Below are 21272 nucleotides of genomic sequence, written 5' to 3'. Positions count from 1 at the left end.
TCTCTGGGGCCCCAAGAACTCCTCGATGTTAATTATGTTAACAGTCCCATTAGGTGGAGATTATAATGTCTTATAGACAAGGAAACTGAGGGTTGCTCAGGGCCAATTCAGCAGATCAGTGGGTTCTAGGTAGTTGGCTAACATGGTGGAAATCACACCAAATGAACTCACCTCCTGCCCTCAAGGGTCTTGCAGGGAAGAGAGATTAACAGATATTTATTGAGCATTGACTACACACCTTGAGCTTTCAAAGCATTTAAAAATATTAAAATCCTAGATTAACTATTATAATTTCCACCCCCCAGTCGAGTGGTGACGGCATTGAATTTTGTCTGAGCCCCGTGTTTCTGGAAAACAGTGAAGGTTGAAGGAATTTCCCTCACCCTTTTGTGTTCCAGAAAACAGCTTGCTGCAAAGAACCCCTTTTCCATGTGACTTCCAGAAGCCTCGTGGATGCTGCCCGTGTTTACCTCCGACAAGGCCGGGCACAGACCCTCCAAATTCCCACTCTTTGCCTCATAGGTGATTAGCTGAACTGCTTGTCCCCAGTAATCAATCAGAGCAAAATGCTTGTCAGCCAAATTTCGTTAAATTCTCTCCTTCCTCCAGCCCCTGAACTTTGGTCCACGCCCAGCCTAAGCCAGCAGACGGTCCTTCTTGCGAAGAGGACAGAATGTTCTCTGATCCCCTGTCCTGCTATGCTACTCTTTGATCCCACTTTCTAGTTCTTTTCTGCAGCCTATAAAAGAAAAATCTTTTTGCCCAACCCTGACGATGCTCGCAAACCTTATTGATGAGGGAGCGTGGGCCAAGCCAGGGGCAAAGTACAGGCTAACAGCACCCCCCTCCACGAGGTGGGATATGTGTGATATTCCTCCAACACTCCTGCCTGCCCAAGAATAGGGGAAAGGAAAGAAAGCAAGTAGTTAACTGATAGAGATCACAGTCCTACAGGACAGGAGTCTCCTTCAGTTTACGGATAACTTAGTAAACTGCAAGAAAAAGGCAATCCTTTCCATAGCCTAATCTCCAGAAACCTATAGATTCTATTTCCTGGAGCCCGAATATCACCCTCATCAAGATGTAAGGGGGTTTAAGTGCTTGCCATGGTGGTGTGGGAAACAGAGCAAATGAAAAATTAAATTCCCTTACTGCCTACAGCCATTAACAAGTCCTTGAAACAGAGTGACCTTCCTCTAGGAGCTCAGCTGCCTTGACGATGATGACACTTTGGTAGGGGCAAAAGAGAATCTTGGCTTAATATTATCCTGACCACCCCCCCCCCCCAGGATCCTGTGAGTCTCCTTAAACACATAAAAACTTCGGGGTGCCTGGGTGGCTCAGTCAATTAAGTGTCCGACTTTGGTTCAGGTCATGATCTCACAGCTCATGAATTTGAACCTCACGTCGGGCTCTGTGCTGACAGCTCAGAGCCTGGAGCCTGCTTCGGCTTCTGTGTCTCCCTCGCTCTCTGCCCCTCCCCCACTCATACTCTGTCTTTCTCTCTCTCAAAAGTAAATAAAATATTTAAAAAATTTTTTTTAATTCCTTTGCAAACCTCCTTTATCTCTACCGCCCCTCCCCAAAGATATATGTTAACAGTCATATTCCAGACTTAACGGCCCCTGATACACATCTGAAGGGCCTCATGACTGAGGTTTTACTAAGCAGTAATAAAAGATGTTTTCCGAGCTAGCCCCTCAAGGTCCTGGAAACCTTGCTTCCAAAATTCCTTAGAGACTTACACTGTTCCTAACCCCCTGCCAACCAGAAGGTATATATATAATCAGTCACTTTTCACAACCCCAGTGCAGCTCTTTCTGCCCACGGGTCCTGTCCCCGTACTCTAATAAACTCACCTTTTTGCACCAAAGACGTCTTCAAGAATTCTTTCTCGGCTGTCAGCTCCGAACCCCCATCGCCCCCAAACCCCATCATTATGGTTTTCTCTCTAGGACAGTAGACCCCTCCCCATTGCAATCTCCTTGCAAATAAGTCTTCCCTTACTATTTCCACTTTTATTTTTTTGTTAGTCAGTGGATGGGCAGAGACCACAGGACCCCGGGCGGGACCCCGGGCCTCTAGGAGCCCAAACAGTCTCCACAGCATAGGTCAAAAGAGATGGGAAGGCGGGACCCTCGGATTCTCTTTCATGATGATCAGGAATGCGATTGTGGCCCATAACATCAAGTAGGGAATGCCACCAGATCAGGCAGAGACAAACATCCCTTTTGCCAACTTGTGTTTTCAAAACTGGCTTGTTGAGATGAATTACAGGCGCCAATGAGACGTTTTCATAAAAGAAAAGAACCACAGTCTTTCACCAGGGGGCTTCACTTCCTGCCGTCTCTTTGTCAGCCCCCACCCCTCCCCCCACCTCCCCTCATCCCAGGCAGCCTTGGAATTGGCTGTGAAGCTGACAGAACCAATTGAGTGCCGCAGAAAGGCAGGGAACAAACAAAAGGCACCATTTATGTCCGTGTTTGTGAATTTTCTCCATTTGATCGGCAGCCTGCAATTTAAATATATCCAAGTGTGCTTGGGAACATTTGTGGCTTAATTATCAGATTTACTGAAAACACACACATACAAACAAAACTCTAAACTGGAAAACAACATTGAGCTTGGCCACAGAAGAGGCATTTGACTCCAGTTGCTTAAAGGTGGTGTGAAAACCTCCCACATACTGTGTTTTCCATTCACTGGATACCCGTTCGGTGCCTTCCTTTCACCTCAGCGTTGCCACCTCAGCAAGGAGCCAGCGAGCCTAAACCGACCCTGAAAGAGGAGGAAGGTAAAAGAACAAAGTGTTCTGTCCAGCGGATTCCGCCGGGGTGGAAGCAAAAAGCTGATATGAAGTCAGGCAGCCAGGAACACTCACTGCCTCTCTGAGCCTTACTGTTCTCGTCCAGGAAATGGGTATGAGAACCTATGTTCCATGTGGTGGTGAGGATTGATAGGACAGCTGTTCGTCTCCAGTCATCGCCTCTATTCCGTAGCCTGTTCCAGAATCCGTATGTTCCAATCTATCAGCACAGGTGCCCCTTCCTGTTCTGTGTCCCCAGGTCCCCCAGGGCAGTGTGGAACTTCTTGAAATACAGGTTCTTGGCCGCCACCCCTGGAGTTTTCCCTGTAGCAATTCTGGAGCCACGCCCAGGATTCTGCATTTTCACTAGCTTTCCAGACAACTCAGAAGCAGATGATGACTACATTCTGCGAAAGGCAGCTCTGGGGCTCACGGATGTCTGCAACGGTGGGTGAGGCAGGTGGTGGAGGGTTCCAGAAGCTGCATAAAGCTGACCTGAGGGAGAAGCCCAGAGGCTCCTGGCCAGGCTGGGTCCTCTCTCTTGCTGTTGCACGGACCCTCCTCCGCCAGTACGTCTTTGGATTCTCGCACAAACCACTGCCCGGGCCACAGCCAGCCCAAAGATCCTGCTCAAGACAGACTCAAGCTTTGCTCCCTTACAGACGAAACACCACTACCTTCCCTTCCTCCGTGGGTCCCAGGAGGCTTTTCTCTTAAACCCTTGAAAGCCAAAGGGTTTTGTTTAGTTGCTTTGTTCGTGTTGCAAATAATGCATTTGGGCACATATTCCAAGCGGGCCCTGGGCTAAGTGCTTGCACCAGTCATCCATTAGCACGAATAATGCTGCGTAACAAGCCATCCCCGACCCGAGTAGCTTACAACAGTAAGACTACTGAGGATCTGGATGGTTTGGTCGTCTGAGTCCGACCCCGTTGGTCTTCGTGGGGCTTGCTCGTGTGAAGGTGGCCTCGCTCACATGTCTGCTGGTCAGCTGGCTGTTGGCCGGGGCAATGGAGATAAAGGTACCAGTGGTCACTCATCATGCAGGAGGCTAGCCTGGGGCTTGTTCACGTGACAGTGGCAGGATTCCAAGAGAGGGGAGGGGAACTTTGAGTCTCTTGAGCCTTAGACTCATAAACGGCACAAATCATTTCTATTGCCCCAATCGAGTCACATTGTACTGGCCAAAGTACGTCATGCGGCGAGACAGATCCCAGGTGGGTGAGCAAAGAGAATCCGGCACTTGGTGAGAGGAACTTTAAGTCCTAGTGCAGGAGGCTCGAGCACGCATGCACACGTGTGTATATATGTGTGTGTGTGTGTGTGTGTGTGTGTGTGTGTGTGTGTGTGTGTAGGGGGGGCATTTCGAGGCACAAATTCTCTCCTGTTTGAGTCTGTGGGCTTGTGACCTCCTCGGCTGACAGAATAAGGCAGGGGGGACTCTGTGGAACTTTGGGGCTGGGTCACAGACGGCGATCCGGCTTCTGCTTTGTTCACCGGGAACTCGCAGGAGCCTGGGGCTGTTCTGTAAGAACTCTGACCACCCCGGGGCCTCGTCTTGGAGTCCTCCCTGCCCAGGCCCTGGGCACTGGGTGAACAAGCCTCGGGAAGATTCTAGCCCCAGCAATAGGAGCCTTCCCAGCTGACCCCCGGGCATCGTGGAGCACAGACATGCCGTTCCCCACCCCCCAGAACCCACAAGCACCGTATAATGGTTATTGTGTGCTGCTAAGCTCCGGAGTGGCTCAGCCAGATGCTGGGAAGAAGAAGAACAGACACCTTGCCGTGGGGAGAGGGTGTTCCAGGCGCGGAAAACGGCCCGTCAGCAGGAGGGCGGGCAGGGCAGGGGACACTACGGTGGTGGCTTCCGGCAAAATTCCCGAAGTGTCGGTGCGCCACCTGGGGCGGCCTACTCTTCCGTCCTGGGTTTGCTGCCTCCGGGCCCAGGGCCCCCTGTTTTTCCACCTCCGGTGCCCAGCAGGCTCCTCAAGCCTGAACGCACAGGGGACCTTGGAGCCCCGCTGCTCTACATGCTGTGGGAATTTCAGTCCAGAATGAAAGCAGGGGAGGGAGAAAGCTTGGCCCGCTGGGCTGCAGCCCGAGCTCCGATCCTTCCAGATCCTTCCGTTCCCTGCCACCCTGGACCCTGCTGCAAAGACACCTCAGCCTGGCATCCTCCGCCCTGCTGGCCCCCAGCCGCGGGTGGTTTCTGGGAGGCGCTCCCAGCCTCGTGTGTTAATCCTTCCACAGAAGGAGGAGGAAGAGAACAGTGTGTCCTGTCCTCACGCGTAGCCGATTTTCCAAGGGGACTGGGAAGGGGGGACTGTAACACCATCATCATCATTAGGATTAGGATTGGGATTAGGATTGTTCTTGACAATAGCTGCCATTTCTTGAGGGTTAACCTTGAGCTGGGCGCTATATATCATTTCATCTTCACTTGTGGTCCTGAAGATAAAGGTACCAAAACTCCGGTTTAAAGCGGAGGAGATGGGAGCTCAGGCAGGAACCTGCCCAAGATCACACAGCCAGTAAAATGTGGGGAAAGATATGGTCCCAGGTAAGTCCGACCTCAAAGCCCACGCTCTTAAACACGGTTGGCGTGCTATCGTACTCATGTCCCAATCCTCTACTCCTGGCTCATTGGAGAAACTGCCAGAAGCTACTCTCATTGCTCAGACTGTCGTGTTCCTTAGGAATCACACCAAATCTCAGGCACCTCGGACCTCCGGGGGGCTTACATCTAGCCGAAGAGCCAGAGGACCTTGGAGTGAAAGTAATCTGTGCTGCCCATCAGTGCAAGGCCACAAATGTTTTCCTGAGCCCTCCTATGTGCCAGGCACTGATAGACACCAATGGGGCTGGGGGTAAGGGTACAAAGATGAAAAAGGCACATTTTATATCCTCAGGGAACTTGGCACTAATAAGGGGAATAAAAATAAGGCCACCAACCCTAGCACATCTCATTGCCGTCGAATTGTATGCGACATCTTTTGGTTATAAATTACGGAAATCCCATTCAAAGGATCACATTTATTGACTCATGTGACAGAAAATTCCAAGGATTGATCTCTCCGGCTTCAGGCAAGGCTGGACCTAGGTGCTCGGATGATCTTGGCATCGGTGCTTGGCCTCCCTCTTCCTCTGAACTGGTTTTACTTCCAGGCAGACTTTCTTCTTATGACAGCCCCTGACAGCTCCAAATTTACATCCTTGGCAACTCCAGGGAAAACAGAGTGCCTCTTTCCTAAGAATTCTGGCAAAAGGCCCTCAGAAGACTCTCTTTCGTCTGGCTTGAGTCTCTGTGCTTTTTGCCCGAGCCCATCACCGCGTAAGGTGGATGTGATATTGCGACTGGCCGAGGCTGGGCGTGCTTCCCTTCCTGACTGAGGATAGAGGTGGGGCAGTTCTGCTCATAGAAGCTGGGGTTCTGTTACTGGAAGAAGGGGAACAGACGCCGGGCAGGCAAAACCCACACATAACCTAAGCCTTGGAGGCACAAAGATCCTTCGTGCGCGTCTTATCCAATACCTTCGTATCATAGATAGGAAAACCAAGAGGACCTTCACATCTCTCTCTGCCACTTGGCGGGCCCTGACGAATCCCTTCATATCTCTGTGCCTCAGTTTCCTCCTCTCTAACGTGGTTATAATGACATCATGGTGTCAACTGGGAGGATGAATTCATATACATATTGTACCCCACTTAGAACAGTGAAGCATATTAGGTGCTCAATAAACGCTGTTCTCTCTCCCCGTGTCTCTCCCCTCTGGGATCCCTCAGAGTCATGCATCCTGTTCTCTGCGCCTCTGAAGTCCTGCCTTCACCCGTTCGCTACGATCCAGTGTGGTTGTCATTCGTTTTTACTCTCGTGGGGCTTAGCTTCTTCCACTCAACCGAGAGTTCTTCAAGAGCAGGGACTTGTGGATCTCTGTGTCCACTGCCCAGCCCCTAGCGGAGCTAAAGACAGATGTGGAGAGGAAATCGATCAATAACCAAAGTCGAAGTCGCGGACCGGTTGTTCCATTTAAGTGATGCCGCGTGACGAGCCATCACGGTGTTTAGGGACTTCATAAAACGCTTATTTTGTGCATGACTCTGCAATTTTTGAGCACAGCTCAGTGGGGCTGGCTTGTCTATGTTCCACTCGGTGTCCACTGAACCTGCGAGAAGGCCAGGAGCTGGGACATCTGAAAGGCCCCCTCGCACACATCTGGCCCCTGGGCCGGGGAGACTGACAACTGGGAGGACTCAGCCGGGCAGCAAGGGCTGTGGCTCGCTGGGCATCTCTGTCTATCCGTGTGGTCTGTCTGAGTGGTCTCTTCAACAGGATGGCACCAGGGAGCTGGACTTGTGTCAGCACAAGGCAGCCGGGGTCTGTGCCCTAAGAGAGAGAGAGTACCAGGCGGAAGCTGTATTGCTTTTTTAAAAAACCAAACACTTGATTTTAGAATAGTTTTAGCTTTACAGAAAAAATCGCTGAGATAACACGGTTCCCACGCCCAGTTTCCCACACTAACTTAGGCTAGCGTGATACATTTGTTGCAATAAATGAACCAATATGCATCCATGTAACTTTATAGCTGAAGCCCATACTTTATTCAGATTTTCGTAGTTTTTTAACCTGAAGTCATTTTTCTGTCCTAGGATAGAATGTGGTATCCGGGATACCGCATTACCTTTAGCTGGCGTGTGTCCTTAGTGCCTCTTGGCTGTGACGGGTTCTCTTACTTTCCCTGTTTGGATGGCTTTGACAATTTCCAGGAGTACTAGTGAGGCAGTAGAATGTTGGCAGAATGTCCCTCAGTGGGGATCTTTCTGATGTTTTTCTCGTGATGGGGCTGGGGTGTGGGTTGGGGGGACAAAGACTACAGAGGGGAAGAGTCCTTCTGAACGCATCATATCAAGAGCAGGTACCATCAGCACGGCCAGTCACTGTCGACGTTGATCTTGACCACTTGTCTGTGGCGGCGTTTGCTAGGTGTCCTCACTGCAAAATTACTCGTCCTTTCCTTTCTCTACATGGTACTTTTTGGAAGGAAGTCACCAGCTCTGTGCAGCCTGCACTTAGGGAGCGGGGAGTTACGCTCCACCTCCTCGAGGGCAGAGCATCTGCATAAATTATGTGGAATTCTTCTACATGGGCGATGTGTCTATCCCCCCCCCCCCCATTTCTTTCTTTCTTTCTTTCTTTCTTTCTTTCTTTCTTTCTTTCTTTCTTTCTTTCTTTCTTTATACATACCATCGTTGGTTTATATCAGTGTTGACCCACGGTTATTTATTTTCTACCTTGGGGTATCATCCAACAGTGTGTTATTTATTTTGTGGCTTGAATTGCTCCAGCTTTGGCCACTGGGAGCTCTTTCAGAAGGGCTTCATGACCCTTTCCTTCCCCCATCATTCACTGTACGTGTGTGCGTGTGCACGCGCACGTGCACGCGCGCGCACTCGCGCACTTGCCTACCTTTTCGCACTAGAAGATGTTCCAGGCTCGTTGCGTGCATTCCCTGCCCCGGTGCCAGCATCAGCCATTTCTCCAAGGAGCCGTGTTCCTTTTTTTGGAGAATGGTATTAGAAACCAAGATCTAGGGGCCACGCCGGCTCGTTGCTGCTGGGGTGTTAACACCCCTTCTTAACATTGCCTCGGAAGTCATGGGGTTCAGTTCTGTCGTAATCACGGGCCCACTCAGAATCAAGGGCACAGAATAGAAACTCCTCCACCTCTCTGTAGAGGTCTGTCATTGTCACTCTGTCAGAGCCGGTGTCATCTTCTTTGGAAAGTACCATCTGTCACAACAGTGACGCTGTTGCACGCCCGAGGACTCTCATCTTACTTAAAACATCCTTCATCCCCACTGGGTTTCTATTTGGCTTCAAAGAAACTCTTTCCGCGGTTTGGTTTTGCTCGAAGATGGTTTGCTGTTACAGGGACACACCCTACATAACACTGAGTCCCCTTGTGAGCCAATCATTGCCTCCTCACTGCTCTCCTCGTCCTTTTGTTGGAATCCAGGAGAAAGTCTCAGCTTGCTGCTCTAACGTCTTTCACAGACTTATGAAGCTTGTTAATTTCTTTTCTTTCGTCATGTTCTGGCTCACAGCACAGACTTCTAGGTAGAATTTAATCCTATTGTTGTATGGACTTCACAGCTACTCTCCGCAGCAGAGACATTTACGGATAACCAGTACGCAGGTGCACCCCCACATTTCCTGGTCCCCTTGCCGCAGGCAGGGCCACGTGACCATCTGTGGCCAATGGGGCTGTGCGCGGAAGATTTGAAACCTGTGAGCGACCGTCCAGCTCTGTCATTTCCTGTTACGAGATGGCATGACTCCCTCTGCTCAGACTCTCACTGCGTGGGGGGCCCTCTGTTACCCCACACTGGTTATGCTATGTTAGGTCGTTGAACTCTTGGGATCAACTATTATTGCTGTATTGCCTAATCTTTTTTTTTTTTTTAACGTTTATTTATTTTTGAGACAGAGAGAGACAGAACATGAACAGGGGAGGGTCAGAGAGAGGAAGACACAGAATCTGAAACAGGCTCCAGGCTCTGAGCTGTCAGCACAGAGCCTGATGCGGGGCTTGAACTCCCGGACCACGAGATCATGACCTGAGCCAAAGTCAGACGCTTAACCGACCGAGCCACCCAGGCACCCCATGTATTGCCTAGTCTTTCTTGACTAATACACCTTTTAAATAGGGTGAGTGATACTGGATTTTTCATTTACATAATGAGGCAAAATTTACCCAAAAAAGTGCTTCAAGGAAAAATAGGTGAATAGTCAGACATGGTGTAAATCCTCGGGGCAAAAACGCAAATGAGAAGCATTTGGGAAAATACTGCCACTGTGTTTTTGTCTTGCTGTCGGCATGGGAACTCTGGTCTTTACTGGAATTGGCCAGAAAATAAATTTGTTAATTCCCATTTGTTCCCTGTCCGTCCTGTGACTTAAATAACAACCACCAAAATCTCTTCATTAAAGCTTATCACTCAGAGATTACGTGCAAAGATCGGAATTTTTCATCGGATTTTAGAGCCAAATAGCTTGCCTTTGCCTATAGTGTTCTCCAGACATTAATCAAGGGTCTAAACTTGGTGAGAGGGGGCTCTTCAAGTCTCTCTGCTCATGGGGTCCTATTGAAAGGCACAGGCAAATGATAACTGCCTGGCGATGAGAGAACACGCAAGCACGCGGCCAAGAGGGAAGGTTGGAGTGTCATTCCAACCCAGTTGACTGAAAGCTGGGCATGTGTGTGCCGATTAGTGAGTAATTGGGCCTTGGCACGGTGATTTGCATGTCGGAAACTGCTAAAATATTCACGTACTTGACTGTGTCTCTTCCAATTAGATATAATAAATGCAGATTTGGGTGACCATATGTTTTCTTTTGATGTAATGGTTTTAACCTTTAAGGGGTGTGTGTGTGTGTGTGTGTGTGTGTGTAGCTTTCCAGTTCTTCAGGGCTGGACTGATTGGAGGTAAGCTGGTATTTTAAGATTAGCCTATTATTAGAGATTCCTTGGGATTGAAAGAACAGACAGTATAGCTTTCTAGTGTGAATCCTCTTTTCTTCCTCCCTTCCTTCCTCTCTTCCTTCCTTCCTCCTTCCAACCTTTCTTCCTTCCCTCCCTCCTACCCTCCTTCCTTTCTCCCTTTCTCTCTTAAGTAGACTCATGTCTCTAAGCCTCACTTTGCTCCTCTGTAAAATGGGGCTAATAATAACACCTACGAGAATTTTTGAGGAATAAAGAAGATACTGCCTATGAGCCGTTTGGCACAGTGTTTGGCACGTGGGGAGTGTTCAGTAAATGATAGCTGTTATTATTATTATTATTGGCTGTTTGTCTTTAGTGGGTTACTTAGCCTTTCTGAACCTCAGTTTCTCCATCTGAAAAAATGGGCTCATTCCATTCCTTACATGAGATTATTGTGATGTGTGGTGATAGGTAGATATTATTTTTACTATATGCTCAGTGCATGAGTGAATAAATGAATGAATTAATTCTGGGATGCATCGTGTATTAGCCAGGGTAGGATTTTTACAGTATAAACTTCCCCCAGGGGTGCCTGGGTGGCTCAGTCGGTTAAGCGTCCGACTTCGGCTCAGGTCATGATCTCACGGTTCGTGGGTTTGAGCCCCACATCGGGCTCTGTGCTGACAGCTCAGAGCCTGGAGCCTGTTTCAGATTCTGTGTCTCCCTCTCTCTCTGCCCCTCCCCTGATCATGCTCTGTCTCTCTCTCTCTCTCAAAAATAAATAAATGTTAAAAAAAAGATTTTAATAAAAAAAAAAAACTTCCCCCAAGTTTCGGCCTGAAACGGTAAGTTTATTTCTCTCTCTCACCTCACCTCAACGCAATGGATACAAATGTCTGCTGCACGTACTCATTCAGGGACCTGCTCTCCTTCCAGCCGAGGCTCCACCCTCTGCAGGGGCCTCAAATGGGAGACCCATGGGTGGGAGAGATGGTGGCAGAGCTCACGTAGGCCTGACAACGGTCACTTCTGTTCTGGTGCCAGTCGCCTCTTAGTACAAACCTGGCCGCAAGAAAAGCCGGGGGGCGCCCTCACTGTGCACCCAGGATAGCAAAGGGGATGACTGTGCACCCCGGCCTGAGGTTCCCACAAACCAACTGAGACTCAAAATAATACTGAATGCGTCCTATTCGATGTCATACGGGGTTGACGAGCCAGGGGAAGGTTGAAGACGGACAGAGGAGAGAAGCACGTGTGGAACAGCAGTGGGGCCCCTGCGTCTCCTTTATGGCTCTGGGTCCTGGACGTTGAAGCCACAAAGTCCCTCCCTCCGTCCTTGGCAGTTCGCTCCTTCGGAATCCATTAGCGAGCTCCGCCGTTGTTTTCCTGATTTCATTAAAAATGCCACCAAGACACATGCTCTGCGGTATGCCACTTCAGTCCTAAGTGGGGCATTTTTGCTAGATGGATCGATCTTTTAAATGACAGCATCTGTTTGCTTGTACACATTTATTTATAATTCTCCCCTTGGCAATTAGAGCTGGGAGATCGGTGAGCGGTAACCAGCTGTTTGCATTAGCTGAGAAGGGAGGCAGTGATTTGATCTGTGAAGGAGCACCAAAGCCCTGGCCAGAAGCAGCCAAAATGGAACAGATGTCCTCAAACACACAATCCCGGGGAGGGCCTTGTAAATCACGTACACCGCCAGCCCAGAGAGACAGCAGCCAAGCTGGGTCAGCCGGAGAAGCCCGTGACAGTGGGTGGCTGCGTCCGGTCCTCTTGGGGACTCAGGGATGTTTGCGGAAGGGCAGAAGCATGGCTGAGGGGGTGGTCCTCGGCGAGCTGGCCCTTCCGATGAGTCCCCGTTGTGCCCAGGGTGAAGCCCTATTGCTCCTTTGCCCTCCCTCCCTCCTGCTCTCTTTCTGCCTCCAGCCACCCTGGCTCCTTGTGGCTCCTTGCTGCTCCTAGAACATGCCAGGTGCCCCCCCCCCCCCCTCCTCAGGGCCTCTGAGGCTCTGGCTTCCCCAGCCTGGAGCTCTCCTTCTCTGGGCTTTTCTCCACTGGCCTCTGTCACGTCCTTCCAGCCTATGTTCCCGTGTTACCGCTCAGCACCTACCACAGATGCCCCGACATTCGATGGTCCAGCTTAGGACTTTTCAACTTTACTCAGGTACGAAAGCGATACGTATTTAGTAGAAACCATACTTGGAGTTTTCAGCGTGGATCTCTCCCCCCCCCCCCCCCCCCCCCCCCCCCCCCCCCCCCCGTGACATGCAGGGCGCACCCTCGTGTGACACTAGGCAGGGGCAGTCAGTCACGTGATCTCTAGGGTCAACCACCTGTACTCACAACCATCCTGTACCCATACGACTATTCTGTTTGTCACTTTCAAACTTTATTCAACTGGGGCGCCTGGGTGGCTCGGTCGGTTCAGCGTCCGACTTTGGCTCGGGTCGTGATCTCACCAGTCGTGGGTTTGAGCCCCGCATCGGGCTCTGCGTTGACAGCTTGGAGCCCGCTCGGGATTCTGCTTCGGATTCTCTTTCTCCCTCTCTCTCCCTGCCCCACTCCCCACTTGTGTGGGCGTGTACTCTCTCTCTCTCTCTCTCAAAAATAAATAAACATTAAAAAAAAAAAGAACCATATTCGATCAATTACAGGAGCTATTCAACGCTTATTTATAAAATTGGCTTTGTGTTGGGTGATTCTGCCCAAGTGTAGGGAGGCTAATGTAAGTATCTCAAGTACATTTAAGGTAGGCTAGGCTGAGCTATGATGTTTGGTAGGTTAGATTAGGTTAAGTGCTCATGATTGCAAGGACCTTGTCTGTCTTGTTCACTGCTGAACTGTGCCGGGCACACAGTAGGTGCTCAATAGATATCTACCGACTCCATGAGGGGATATTTCACTCGGGGGGGGGGGGCACACTGCACCCTGTTACCCTCCCTGTCTGCAATTTGGGGTGGGGGGACTCACAGAAAGCCCAGGTCACTGAGGGACACTCCTTGGGGACAGCAGCCCTGCATTCTTGATCTCTGTAGCTCTGGAAGCCGGGTACACAGATGGTGCTCAAGGACTGATAGTTGAATAAAGAGAGGGCTGAACGACCTGAATGACCGGTGACTGTCAACGACGCTCAAGGCAAAAAAAAAAAAAAAAAAAGACATCATCTAGATGTCCTTCTTCTCTTTACTCGCCCAGCAGCACCTCGCTTGCCAACTCGAGTCTCCAGTTCCTCCAGGAGCACGGTGGCCTGAGCCGCCCCCACCTCCCACCCACATGACCGCCAACTCCAGACCCGTCCTGGCCGCTACTCTTGCGCCCCCTACAGTTTGTTCTCCGCACAGCAGCCAGTGTGATCAGAAAGTGTCGGTCCTGCGGTTCTCCCGCTCACCCCCCTCCGAGAGGGGCTTCTACCCGTCGCCGAGGCCGGCCACTGGGCTCCTGCGCACGGGTCTGGCCCCTCTGCCCTCCGTCGCCACGCTGGGCCACACGGGCCTCCTCGCTTCCTTTGAACATCACTTGGGAGACTTTGCACTTGGCTCTTTCCTCTTCCGCGATTGGTTCCAAGCTGGCTCCTGTATCTTGCAGGTGTCAATTCAAACGTCACGTCCTCGGAGAGGCCTCCCCTGACCACCCCATCTAATCCAGTAACCAAGGCCATGCCCCCCCCCCGCCCCCGCCCCCGCCCCCCTCCCCAGCAGGAGGAGTGGCCTGAATTCCAGGTGCGGCTGCCCCGTCCCCTCCCCCACATCTTCCCCGCTGCTTTCCTACGCGAAGCAGCCTCCCATTTTGATACATGACTTTTATCTTTTTTGTTGTTCCTCCTTCCTCCAGTTCCCCCTTTTCCTTCTCATCAAAGCAGGCAGCTGTTGCCTCAGGGGAGAAATAGAGCAGAAGGGGAGCAAGCACTGGCTCGTAAGTCTTCTTGGCTTTTCTTCTCTTTCAGGAGAACTTTTAGAAAAGCTGCGGGGGATTTGAGGCACCGGAAACATCTTGCAGCACGAGTGGGGAGCCTGGGGCTCCCTCCGCAGACTGGAGACGCTTCATCGGGTTGGGGCAGGGGAGGGGCAGGGGAAGGGCAGGAGGGGTAGTGCTGCCAGCCCTGAGCAGTAAGTCCTGGACGTTACCTCCCGACTTCTCCCTGGGGAGGCCGCAAGGCCCTGGGGAAGAGGTTGCCTCTAAGCCCAGAGATCCCAACCCAGGCCTCCTCCAGCTGAATCCTGCCCACAGCTATGCCTGGTTTGGCTCTTTCTTTCTTTCTTTCTTTCTTTCTTTCTTTCTTTCTTCCTTTCTTTTCTCAGTTAAGAGATTGTGTATTTCAAATTTCTCTTGAAACTTCAGACCCACATTTGTCGTTTGTCTCGAAAAAGAGATCTGGCCAGCGTGGTCCCCTGTGCTCCCAGGAGGCTGCCCCCCCCATGGGCCTGGCATGAACTTGCTGCCCCCCACCCCACCCCCACGCACCCCCTTCTTGCTGCCGGGTCTCAGCCAGTCCACGTGGCTCCTTTTCCTGACTAGCCTAGCCCCTGTGGGCATCTGGGTGCTGGGGCTCCGGAGGATGGTGCTGGAGGCAGCTTCAGTGAAGCTTCTAGGGTCTCAAGCATGTTCTGAAGGCAACAGAGATTCGCTTCTGAAGGGGTCACGGGAACGGGAAGAACGGGCATCTCGGGGGTAACCCACGTGGACAGATGCCCCACCCACCCCACCCACACTGACATCTTGTGGCTGCGAGGACCGAGGCCCGACCGCAGAAAGGACTGTGCAAGTCAAGAAGGTCTGAATCTGCTTTGGTGCTGGCTCGGCACAGCCAAACAGAGGGCACAAGTCAGAGATTCAGTGGGTTAAGAAAAATTTTAAAAAACTGATGTATATCCTGAGCAACCCAATTTGTGGATGAGATGAAAGTCTGATGCCACACATTGGGGCAGGGTCCAGTTTGTCCCCCCAAGAAACAAAAATATCATTCTTAGGAGGGCTTTCTCACCTGTCAGGCAGAATAGGGGGCCCTTTATGCCCTCAAACTCCAAAGTGCGGGCCTCAGAATCATCGGGTGTTAAAACCTGTTAAAACACAGACTGCCGGGCCCAGCCTCCCAGCTTCTGATTCAGCAGGTCGAGGGTGCCCAAGAATTTGTCTTTCTTTTTTTTTTTTTTTTTTTTTAATTTTTTTTTTCAACGTTTATTTATTTTTGGGACAGAGAGAGACAGAGCATGAACGGGGGAGGGGCAGAGAGAGAGGGAGACACAGAATCGGAAACAGGCTCCAGGCTCTGAGCCATCAGCCCAGAGCCCGACGCGGGGCTCGAACTCGCGGACCGCGAGATCGTGACCTGGCTGAAGTCGGACGCTTAACCGACTGCGCCACCCAGGCGCCCCAAGAATTTGTCTTTCTAATGAGGTCCTAGATAACGCTTAGGCTGCTGGTCTGGGGACCACTCTTTGAGAAGCACCCATTTAGACAATCGTATTAATTAGTTCTCACAATCTTATTAGGTAGAATCTATCATCTCCTTTTTAAGGAAGAAAACAAAAAAGGTTCATTTGCTTTCCTACGAAGTCTAAGCCCGGCCACCAGGACGTGCATCCCTAACCTTGCAGAGGTAACATATCTGAGGGGGAAGGGATGGGAAGGGTAGGGGGGAGTGCTTACACCTGACTCCTCTCTTAGGAGGAGAGAGTGAAGAGTTCAGTAGTCCCCCCCGCCCCCCTTACCCGCGGTTTCGCTCTCCGCGGTTTCAGTTACCCGCGGTCAACCGCGGTCCAGACGCAGATGACCCTCCTTCTGACTTACCATCAGAAGGTCGTTAGTAGCCTAATGTTACTACGGCACAACGCCTATGTCATTCACCTCATTTCATCTCCTCATGTGGGCATTTTATCACCTCACATCATCACAAGAAGACAAAGGGTGAGTACAGGACAATCAGATATTTTGAGAGAGAGTGTGTGTGAGAGAGAGAACACATTCACACAACTCTTATCACAGTGTATTGTTATAATTGTTCTATTTTATTATTAGATATTATTGTTAATCTCTTACTGTGCCTAACTTACAAATTAAGCTTTATCATAGGTACGTGTGTAGAGGAGAAAACCTTTATCGTAGGTACGTGTGTATAGGGTTGGGTATTACCTGGGGTTTCAGGCATCCGCGGGGGTCTGGAACATATCCCCATGGATAAGGGGGGAACTACTGTAATACTTAACAATTACACAGTGATCACTCTGCATTACCGGAAGCCCTTGGCATGTATCCACCCCTCCACTCCTCACGGTACCCCACAGAAGCCCTCCTCATCACCCCCATTTTATAGATGATGAAACTGGATCCACTCTGTCCAGTCAGCAGGCTGGGGAAGAGGATGCGCTCGCTTGGGAGGCCTTTGCTGGGCGGGGTCTGGAAGCGATGACGTCACCTCTGCTCACCGTCATTGGCTGGAACCGAGTCACATGATCACACGTGCCTGCAAGGGAAGCTGGGAGATGTAGTCTCTCTACGTGCTCAGGGGAAACCAGAGACGGGATTTGCTCGCTGATTTTGACGCAAGCTCCGCGTTAATGCCATTGAGGCCCCAGAAGGAGATGCTATGAACAAAGTCACACAGCGGCTGGAGGGACAGTGGGTGGAGGTGGGGTCTGGAGCCTGAAGATAGGTTTTAAGGCCTTGGCTGCGTGGTATTGTGCAACTCACTTTTCTCCGAGCCTCACTGTATTGTAATAGGGCGATACTTATTTGCCAGGATATTTGTGTGCCTAAAATGAGATAACACGGCCACCCAGGGCGGGCCCTCTGCGTGTTAATTCGGTCGGAATCAAAACCCGTGTTGGGGGTTCTCACCCAGGACTGCACGTTTGACTCACCCCCGGGGAGATTTTTAAAAGACCCGCCTGAATCATGCGTACAGGAGTGAGGTCAGTGCTTGGTATTTTCTAAAAATACCTTCAGGTCATTTTCATACACAGCCAGGCTTGAGAACTACCTTCTATGATATTAACTATCAGCCAGAATGCACCAACTAACATCTCTTACTTAAGGAGTGGAGGGATCCAAGGTCTCTAACTGGGAGAAAGCCTAGAGGGTTGGGCTGGGGTTGACCTTGACACGCTCTCTTGGGGGGGGGGGGCCTTGTGTCAAATGAGTGGGTGGGTGGGCCTGGAGCAGGATGTATTTCGTTCATATTTCCGCTGAGGAGCAGCACAGAAAAGTCCCCGTGGAACGAAGTCCTGCTCCCCCTTCCCTAGGATTTTCTCTCCGTCATCGGCTCTGCCGAGACTGGCAGGTGCCAACGCTTACAGATCGCCCTGGCCTGTGCTTCCATGTAGAACAGCAAAGTGTCATTATTTCTAGGCTTTTACCAGGTGGAACAACTTTCTGCCAGCCAAGGTGACGTGTGGCCGTTGGCATTTGAACAGGTCGCTTTGCGGGACGGGCAAGAGACAGTTAAGTGCCACCTTGGGGCTATTACTCTCAGCAGGAGGAGAGTAGCTACGCGATTGTGGCTTTGCTTATTCACTTGGTGTTTCCCTGGAGATGAGGGGAGAGGTTGGGGCCCACGGGGTGTCTATTTATCAGAACACTCACTATGTAGCAGGCACACTGCACCTACTTTACATATTGCTCCACATGGCGCTTTACAAGTGTTAACTCAATTAAGTCCCCACCACGACCCTCTAAGGTTGGCACCATTACTCTCCTTATCTTGCAAATGGGGAAACTGAGGCACTAAGTAAATTGCTCAGGGTCCCACAGCTGGTGAGTGGCAGAGCCGGGTTTCGGTGGACACCCAGTGGCCAGGCTTTGGCATCTGTGCTCCTGACTGCTGTCCCGCACTTGGGGTGAACAGCGGTCTTGGTTTTCCGGGGACTGAAGTCTGTCCCAGGATGGATGAGGGGCTTTGATGACTGGGACAGTCCTGGGCAAACTGGAACAGTTGGTGATCCTGGCTGGGATTGTCCTCAAGTGTCACAGAAGATTGAAGATGGTTGATAATGAATATATGTGTGTGTGTATGTGTGTGTGTGTGTGTGTGTGTGTGTGTGTGTGTATCCCCCCCCCCCCGCCCCAACCCTGGCAATAAAATATGCAAGGGCCGTGTTGGATGATTAAAAGGTTTGGGGCACCTGGGTGGCTCAGTCGGTTAAGCATCCAACTTCAGCTGAGGTCGTGATCTCGCGGTTGGTGAGTTCGAGCCCCGCGTTGGGCTCTGTGCTGTCAGCTCGGAGCCTGGACCCTGCCTCCGATTCTGTGTCTCCTTCTCTCTCTGCCCCTCTCCCACTTGTGCTCTGTCTCTCAAAAATAAATAAATGTAAGAAAAAAAAAATTAAAAGGTTAAAGATGGCCCTTGCGTTCTTGGAGCTGACATGCCCCTGAGGGGAGAATGACAATAAGCAATTAGACAAAGAATATACTGGATCCCTTTAGATTGTGACCATGCTTTGAAGGGCATGAGGTGACAGGGGTCTTCAGATGGGGGGTTAGGGAGGGCATTCCTGGGTAAGCGGCATTGGAAATAGCAAGATGTGGACATCAGGGGAAGAATGGTCCAGGCAGACAGGACAGCAAGTGCAAAGGCCCTGAGGTAGGAACGGGTTTGGCTAAGTGAAGGAGTAGCCGGAGCTTGAGGAACAGTAGGGGATGAGCAGGAGGTGAACAGGAGATGAATGCGGGATGCAGCCGTGGCCATGAACCTGGATGATACGGTAAGAACAAGGCAGCCACCCCCCAAGGATGCCGAGTGGAGGAGTAACTGGCTTTGGGTTGCACTTTGCGGTAATGGCTCAGGCTGCTGTGTGGACAAAGGAGGGTGAGGGGCTGCAGGGGCCACCGGGAGGCTCGTCGGCAGAACACTCCTTGCCCCAGACCAAGCAGAGGTGAAGATTGTATGGACTAGTGGGGGGCAGTTGAGTCCGGGAGAAGCGGGTGGGTTTGGGAAATATTTCAGGCAGAGAGTGATGGAATCTGCTGAGGCTAAGAAGTGGTGTTGTGCAGGGGTGGGGGTGGGGGGTGGGGGGGTAGGGGAGGACAGGCCCCCTACTGTTGGCTGGCCAGGGGCAACAGCCCAGAGATCCACGTACCGTGTGTCTGATATTTAGAAGGCAAGTCAACACTACTCTACCACATGAAATACATTCTGCCCTCCCGTCCTGGGAGCTATTTCTTTGTAGGGACCTGGGAGGCCAAGGTTGCATTAGGGGCTCTACGGCAGAATGTGGTGGCCAGGAGAGACTGGGGCAGTGTCCTCTGCGGTGTGAGCCACCCCCCCCCCCCCCCCGCCGTCTGCATCTAGGAGCTGTCCTGGGTTCAGGAAAGGGAGAAATCAGGGCTGACGCCTGGGTTTTTGGATGGAGCGCGTCTGAGCCCAGACCCCATCCTCCATTGTGAAACTTTTTTTTTTTCAATGTTTCCCCCCTCGCAAGACTGAGTTCCTTGTCTTTTCCTCTTCTCCCTCAAGACTCTGGGTTTGCAAGTTTAACGCAGATAGGTCTTTGCCGCTGATGCTGTGACCCTGGCTCAGTATATTGAGCTGTGTATTGGGACCACCGATAACCTGCTTCCCACCTCCCCGCCACTTAGTGGATGATGAACGCATGTGAAGTGCGTGTGGCAGAGACAGCTGGGCATTCACGAAAACCCCTGTGCTCTGCCCCCTGGACACATGGCCTGTCTTTCCCAGCCCTGCTGGCCGTGCAATGTGGCCGCGGGACTCAGTTGTGGCTAGTGGGACGTGGCCGTATGTGACGTCATCACTTCCAAACCCGGCTGTTACGACCTCTCCTGGGAGATCCTTCTTTCCCTGCCCCTGCCTGCTGGCTGGCTGGGAGGCTCCAGCCGATGGCTCTGATACCTTAGGACGGGGGCTGGCAAACTACAGCCTGGGAACCACATCCTGCCCACTGCTTGTCTTTGCAAGTCGAGTTTTACTGGCACACAGCCACATCGATTCATTTCTGTATCATCTGTTGCTGGACGCTTGTGCTGTAACGGCAGAGTTAAGTCACTGTGACGGGCTATATGAGGCGCAAAGCCAAAACTATTTACAGTCGTGCCTTTACGGGAACGTTTGCCGACCCCTGCCCTAGAAGATGGCCGAGCCACGAGATGGGGAGAGCTTGGAGCCCCGAGTAACCACATAGAAGGAGGCACCTGGTTGCCAGGAACCTCCATGGGGGACTCTCCATGAGCAAGAAATAAAAGCTTATTGCGTAAACCGCTAGTATGTTGTGGTTTGTTTGTTGTAACAGCTGGCATTGCTGATCCTGACTAATACGAGGCCGGCTACCCTGTAAGCAAACCACAGATGATAACTTCCTCCCATTCTGCATATTTTTACACTCTCCATAAACTTCCGTGTTTGGAATAGCTCAGAAAAATGAACTGGGCTTGAGGTAGGCTCTCTCTCGCCCTCAAGCCTTTGTGCGAGTTGCTCCTAACTATTCTTCCAAGAACATTCGTCCCCCGTCTCTTCGCCCATCTGTCTCCCGCTGATCTCCCAGGCCTCAAGGTCACTGACACTGCTTTCAGGCAACCTTCCCGTCCTCCTTCGTGCTGCAAGACTGGGTTAGGTACCTCTGTAACGTGCTCAGGCTCGGCCACCCTGACTTCGAATCCTGGCCTGCCACTTACAAAGCCTAAGACTTTGGGCAAGTGGCTTCACCTGTCCGTGTTTCCATTTCCCCATCTGTAAAATGGGAATATCATCTATCTGGTAATGTCGTTGTAGGAAGCGAGTGAACTCAAGTGCTTAGAATGACATCTGCAGGAGGCGCCTGGGTGGCTCACAACGGTTGAGTGTCCGACTTTTGGTCTCAGCTCAGGTCTTGATCTCAGGGTTGTGAGTTCAGGCCCTGCACTGGGCTCTGCACTGGGCATGAAGCCTACTTAAAAAAAAATAATAACCTCTGTTGCCTGGGAAGAGCTGAACGAGTGCTAGATGATGTCACGGCCACCCTCTTTGTTGCTGGTCCTACCCTAGCGTGGATCCCA

General features: G+C 51.3%; 1 long non-coding RNA gene across 1 annotated transcript; it reads right to left on the bottom strand.

The window, feature by feature from the left end:
- Nucleotides 1-6256: 6256 nt before the first annotated feature.
- On the bottom strand, nucleotides 6257-8983 carry LOC115504503. Its single transcript, XR_003965708.1, has 2 exons — nucleotides 8271-8983; nucleotides 6257-7190 (listed from the first exon to the last, which is right to left on the bottom strand). It is a non-coding gene; the product is annotated as an uncharacterized LOC115504503 (long non-coding RNA).
- Between the last annotated feature and the right edge of the window lie 12289 nt (nucleotides 8984-21272).

This window comes from Lynx canadensis, chromosome E3 (assembly GCF_007474595.2).
Source record: "Lynx canadensis isolate LIC74 chromosome E3, mLynCan4.pri.v2, whole genome shotgun sequence".
In the NCBI taxonomy this organism is placed as follows: domain Eukaryota; kingdom Metazoa; phylum Chordata; class Mammalia; order Carnivora; family Felidae; genus Lynx; species Lynx canadensis.
Note: the sequence above shows the minus strand (reverse complement) of the source record. Positions and strands in the feature narration are given on the sequence as shown.